The 6,000-nt window shown below is 42.0% G+C and overlaps 1 pseudogene; it reads left to right on the top strand.

The window, feature by feature from the left end:
* The first annotated feature begins 1,060 nt into the window (after positions 1–1,060).
* On the top strand, positions 1,061–3,266 carry LOC146634340 (general transcription factor II-I repeat domain-containing protein 2 pseudogene; annotated as a pseudogene).
* The last annotated feature ends 2,734 nt before the right edge of the window (positions 3,267–6,000 follow it).

Here is a 6,000-nt window from a genome sequence, read left to right as displayed (position 1 = left end):
GAAAGGAAAAACTCAATGCATCATGGGAATCCCCCGGCAGCCTACGTCTATTGCAGCATAACTAAGGGAGGATTCAGGGTCACCTGGTCCAGCCCTAACTATATGCTTTAGCAAAAAGGAAAGATTTAAGCCTAATCTTAAAAGTAGAGATGGTGTCTGTCTCCTGAATCCAAACTGGAAGCTGGTTCCACAGAAGAGGGGCCTGAAAACTGAAGGCTCTGCCTCCCATTCTACTTTTAAATACTCTAGGAACAACAAGTAGGCCTGCAGAGCGAGAGCGAAGTGCTCTAATAGGGTGATATGGTACTACAAGGTCATTAAGATAAGATGGGCCTGATTATTTAAGACCTTGTATGTGAGGAGAAGGATTTTGAATCCTGGATTTAACAGGAAGCCAATGAAGGGAAGCCAAAACAGGAGAAATATGCTCTCTCTTTCTAGTCCCTGTCAGGACTCTTGCTGCAGCATTTTGGATTAGCTGAAGGCTTTTCAGCGAGTTTTTTGGACATCCTGATAATAATGAATTACAGTCGTCCAGCCTGGAAGTAATAAATGCATGAACTAGTTTTTCAGCGTCACTCTGAGACAGGATATTTCTAACTTTAGAGATGTTGCACAAATGGAAGAATGCAGTCTTACATATTTGTTTAATATGTGCGTTGAAGGACATGTCCTGGTCAAAAATGACTCCAAGGTTTCTCACAACGTTACTGGAGGCCAAGGTAATGCCATCCAGAGTAAGAATCTGGTTAGATACCATATTTCTAAGATTTTCAGGGCCGAGTACAATAACCTCAGTTTTATCTGAATTAAGAAGCAGAAAGTTAGCGGCCATCCAGGTCTTTATGTCTTTAAGACATTCTTGCAGTTTAACTCATTGGTGTGTGTTATCTGGCTTCATGGACAGATAGAGCTTGGTGTCATCAGCATAGCAGTGTAAATGTATGCTATGTCTTCTAATGATGCTGCCTAAGGGAAGCATGTATAATGTAAACAGAATTGGTCCTAGCACTGAACCCTGTGGAACTCCATAATTAACCTCAGTGTGTGAAGAGGACTCTCCATTTACATGCACAAATTGGAGTCTATTAGATAGATATGATACAAACCACTGCAGCGCAGTACCTGTAATACCTACAGCATGTTCTGATCGCTCTAATAGGATATTATGGTCGACAGTATCGAACGCTGAACTAAGGTCTAGCACATAGGTGTCAAACTCAAAATTTGGCCCGCAGCCTAATTACATTTGGCCCGCGAGGCCATACCAAATTACTATTAGAGCTGGCCCGCCGGTCTTATGCAGCGCATGTACTGCTAATACTACAACTCCCAGAATGCTCTGTTGGCGTTTTGGCGCGTCAGTCAGGACAGGACCCATTAACGCCCTCTCCTCTGTTTACTGTAGTCATAGCAACCGCATGAATACTGCCGCGCTACCTCTCCCAAAATGGCGAAAAGAAAGAACGAAAACAGGAGCTTCCTGGACAGGTGGGAGACAGAATATCTGTTTACCTATGTAAAAGACAGACCTGTTTGTCTTGTATGTGGAGCTCATGTGGCTTTAACCAAGGAGTACAACATTAGACGACACTATGAAATGAAACACCAAGAGAAGTACAAGGACCTGGACATGACTCAAAGGCGCCGGAAAGCAGAAGAGATGAAAAGAAGTTTTGTTTCACAACAGACTATGTTCAAAAAAGCCATATCACAAAGTGAGGCTGCTGTAAAGGCTAGTTTTGTTGTGGCAGCAGAGATCGCAAAATCAGCCCGGCCCTTCAGTGAGGGAGAGTTTGTGAAAAGTTGTATGATGAAAGTGTGCCCAGAGAAAAAGCAAGCATTTTCAAATGTTAGCCTGAGCAGAAACACAGTAGCTGATCGCACACGTGAACTTGCCAACAATCTAAATAACCAGCTGATGGAGAAGGGAAACAGTTTCGTTGCATTCTCCCTCGCTGTGGATGAGAGCAGCGACGCCTCTGATACTGCCCAGCTTTCAGTCTTCATCCGCGGTGTGGACTCAACTCTCTGTGTTACGGAAGAACTTTTAGGATTAAAATCAATGCATGGAACAACCACAGGGAAGGAAATATTTGAAGAGGTTTCCAAATGTCTAACTGAAATGAAGTTGCCATGGGAAAAACTTGTGGGGTTAACGACAGATGGTGCACCAGCGATGTGTGGTCAAAGGAGCGGACTGGTGGGCAGGGTACGGGAGAAGATGCGAGCGGAGAACTGTGCAGGTGAGCTGACTGTTTATCACTGCATCATACATCAAGAATCACTTTGTGGCAAAGCCCTAAAGATGGAACATGTTATGACCGCAGTAACACGAGTAGTTAACTTTATAAGAGCCAAAGGTCTGAATCACCGCCAATTCAAATCTTTTCTTGAGGAGTGTGGTTCGGAATACGGAGACGTGCCGTATCACACGGAGGTGAGGTGGTTAAGCCGAGGGAAAGTACTAAACAGATGTTTCGAGCTACGCGAGGAAATATTTCAGTTTCTGGAAAGCAAAGGGCAAGACACAGCTGAGCTCAGGGAGCAAGAGTTTCTGTGTGAGCTGGCCTTTATGTGTGATATCACGAGCCATCTCGATGCGCTGAACCTGCAGCTTCAGGGACGGGGGCGTATCATCACAGATATGTACACTGCAGTGAGGGCTTTTAAAACGAAATTGTGCTTGTGGCAGAATCAGATGCTACAAGGAAACCTGGGCCATTTTCCCTGCTGCCAAACGATGAACATGCAAATCTCTACTGCTGTGTTCCCATGTGCACAGTTTGCTGAAAAACTCTGTGTACTCAGTACTGAGTTTACCTGGCGGTTTGCCGACTTTGACGCCCAGAAATGTCGATTTGAACTGCTCAGTAATCCTTTTGCAGTTGACGTGGCAAAAGCACCAACAAACCTCCAAATGGAGCTGATTGAACTCCAGTGTAGTGACACGCTGAAATCAAAGTATGATGCTGTGGGCGCTTCACAATTTCCACATTTCATCCCTGACACAATGCCTGGGCTCCGGACCCACGCTGCTCAGATGCTCTCCATGTTCGGCAGCACTTACCTATGTGAGCAACTATTCTCCTCAATGAAGATGGCCAAAACATCTCACAGGAGACGTCTGACCGATGAACACCTTCACTCGATCCTGAGGATTTCCTCAGCTCAGAGCCTGAGCCCAGACATTGAGGAACTAGCATCCAAGAAGAGATGCCAGGTGTCTGGCTTGGACGCATCAGAGTAGATCAGTGTGTAGCAAACTGAGCTATAATTACCATTTTCTTTGTGCAATTTGTCTTGCTACTCCCAGACATGGGCTTGAATGGTTTCACGTTTAATGATATTTTTATTAGTTAAGTGGTTTATTATTGTTATTTTATTTTTTACATTTATTATTAGCCTGGGGAAAAAGTTTACTGCTAAAATTTAAATCAGAAGGCTGCAAATACAATTTTTACTTAAGAAATGCATTCCAGTGATATGTTATTTAATTGGAATTTCAATTTTGCATGTGTGCAATATTAAGTTATATATGTTTATATAAGTTATATATCGTTCAGTATTAAGCGTTTCTTATTCCATATTCAGTTTTTCAGCAAAACTTATTTGAGTCTGTAAGAAAAGGTTCCTTGTTATATTTGGAGGAAGATTTTTTTCAATAAATATTAATGTTGGCCCGCGACTTTGTTCCAGTTTTGAATTTTGGCCCACTGTGTATTTGAGTTTGACACCCCTGGTCTAGCAGGACAAGCACAGAGATGAGTCCACTGTCAGAGGCCATAAGAAGATCATTTGTAACCTTCACTAAAGCTGTTTCTGTGCTGTGCTGAGCTCTGAAACCTGACTGAAACTCTTCAAATAAACCATTCCTCTGCAGATGATCTGTTAGCTGTTTGACAACTACTCTTTCAAGGATGTTTGATATTAGAGCTGGGCGATATATCGAGTTTTTAAAAAATATCGATATATTTTTATACGAGATATAAGATGTGACAATATCCTTTATATCGATATAGTCTATGTTACATTATAATTATACCTGTGGAGCCGCAAGTTTGCCTCTCTTTCGTCCACTTTCGTCTTCACAACGTTACTCGGCCTCGCCTCTCCTTCACTGAACACAACTCCCCCTCCTCCCCCATTGCTTCACCTGCAGGAAGCGACAAGATGGACACGGCAAATCTCCATTAACGAGTTACTGCGCATCGACCCGTGTGTGGGGCTGGACGCCGTCAACGTGTTAGCTAGCTAACCACGCTAACGAGCTAACCACGCTAACGCCATGCAGCCCAGAGGTGGTGCACGGACTAAAATCCTTTCATTTTCTCAAAAGTTGACAGCGCGCCTTATGTATGAATTCTGGTTGTGCTTGATGGCTGCGAACCGATTTTATGTGGTACACAGCGCTCAGCAATCTGTCAAAAAATGTTTTAGTACGACTTTGGTAAGCTACGGAGCTGCACCGCTTGATGGATTGTCAGAACATTACGGCTGAGCCTCGCGGAGTGATACGTACTGTGCTTCAACACAATATTACAATATTACCCTACTGTGTATAAGGACCATAAATGGCACCTGTTAAGAGACGTGGTTGCGAAGCGGATTTCAAACTCCAGGCTGTCAGTCACGCAGTACAAGTTGGGAACTGAGCAGCTGTGAAATCTGTCTTTGTTATTGTGCTCAGCGTCTTTTAGTTTACATTTTGACTGCACAATTGTGAGCTTTTTGTTATGCACAAAAACAACATTGTTTTCTTTTATTTATGGAGCATTATTATTTAATAAATGCTCATAATTTATTTTTGAGTAAATTTTATGTACATCTGCTCTATATATAGATATATATCTTATATCGCCAACAAGCTAAAAAATATCGAGATATGAATTTTGGGTCATATCGCCCAGCCCTGTTTGATATGAAAGGAAGGTTGGAGATTGGCCTATAATTAGCTAAGACTGCTGGGTCTAGAGATGCTTTTTGAGTAAAGGTTTAACTACAGCCAGCTTGAAGGCCTGTGGTACATAGCCGATCATTAGAGATAGGTTGATCATATTTAAGATCGAAGAATTAATTAATGGCAGGACTTCTTTGAGCAGTTTTGTAGGAATGGGGTCTAAAAGACACGTTGATGGTTTGGAGGAAGTAATTATTGAAGTTAACTCAGAAAGATCAATTGGAGAAAAAGAGTCTAACTTAACATCAATGGTACTAAGAGTAGCTGTAGATAATATTACATCTGTGGGATGATTATTGGTCATTTTTTCTCTAATGATAAAAATTTTATTTGTGAAGAAGTTCATGAAGTCATTACTAGTTAACGTTAAAGGGATGGTTGGCTCAAAAGAGCTCTGACTTTTTGTCAGTCTGGCTACAGTGCTGAAGAGAAACCTGGGGTTGTTCTTATTTTTCAATCAGTGATGAATAGTAAGATGTTCTGGCTTTGCGGAGGGCTTTCTTATAAAGCAACAAACTATTTCTCCAGGCTAAATGATGATCCTCTAAATTTGTGACACGCCATTTCCTCTCCAGCTTACGAGTCATCTGCTTTAGGGTAAGTGTTTGAGAATTATACCACGGAGTCACGTACTTCTGATTAGAGACCTTAGTTTTCACTGGAGCTACAGTATCCAGAGTCGTACGTAGTGAGGAGGTGAAATTATTAACAAGAAAATCGACCTCTGTTGGGGTAGCGTTCAGATAGCTGCTCTGCTCTGTGTTGGTACAGGGCATTGGAGATGATAACAGTGGGTGGATTATATTCTTAAATAGTTACAGTGCTTTCAGAAAGACATCTACTGTGATAAAGTCTACTCTTCACCGCTGTGTAATCAATTATTGTAAATGTAAATGTTATCAGGAAATGATCAGACAGGAGAGGGTTTTCAGGAAACACTGTTAAATGTTCAGGTTCGATGCCATATGTTAAAACAAGATCTAGAGTGTGATTAAAGTGGTGGGTGGGTTCTTTTACATTTTGAGAGAAACCAATTGAGT

The sequence above is a fragment of the Diplotaxodon limnothrissa genome, linkage group LG3, assembly GCF_057381915.1.
Source record: "Diplotaxodon limnothrissa isolate DT_005_m linkage group LG3, D_limnothrissa_male_GT1.1, whole genome shotgun sequence".
NCBI classification, from domain to species: domain Eukaryota; kingdom Metazoa; phylum Chordata; class Actinopteri; order Cichliformes; family Cichlidae; genus Diplotaxodon; species Diplotaxodon limnothrissa.
This window is presented reverse-complemented; position numbering and strand designations above follow the sequence as displayed.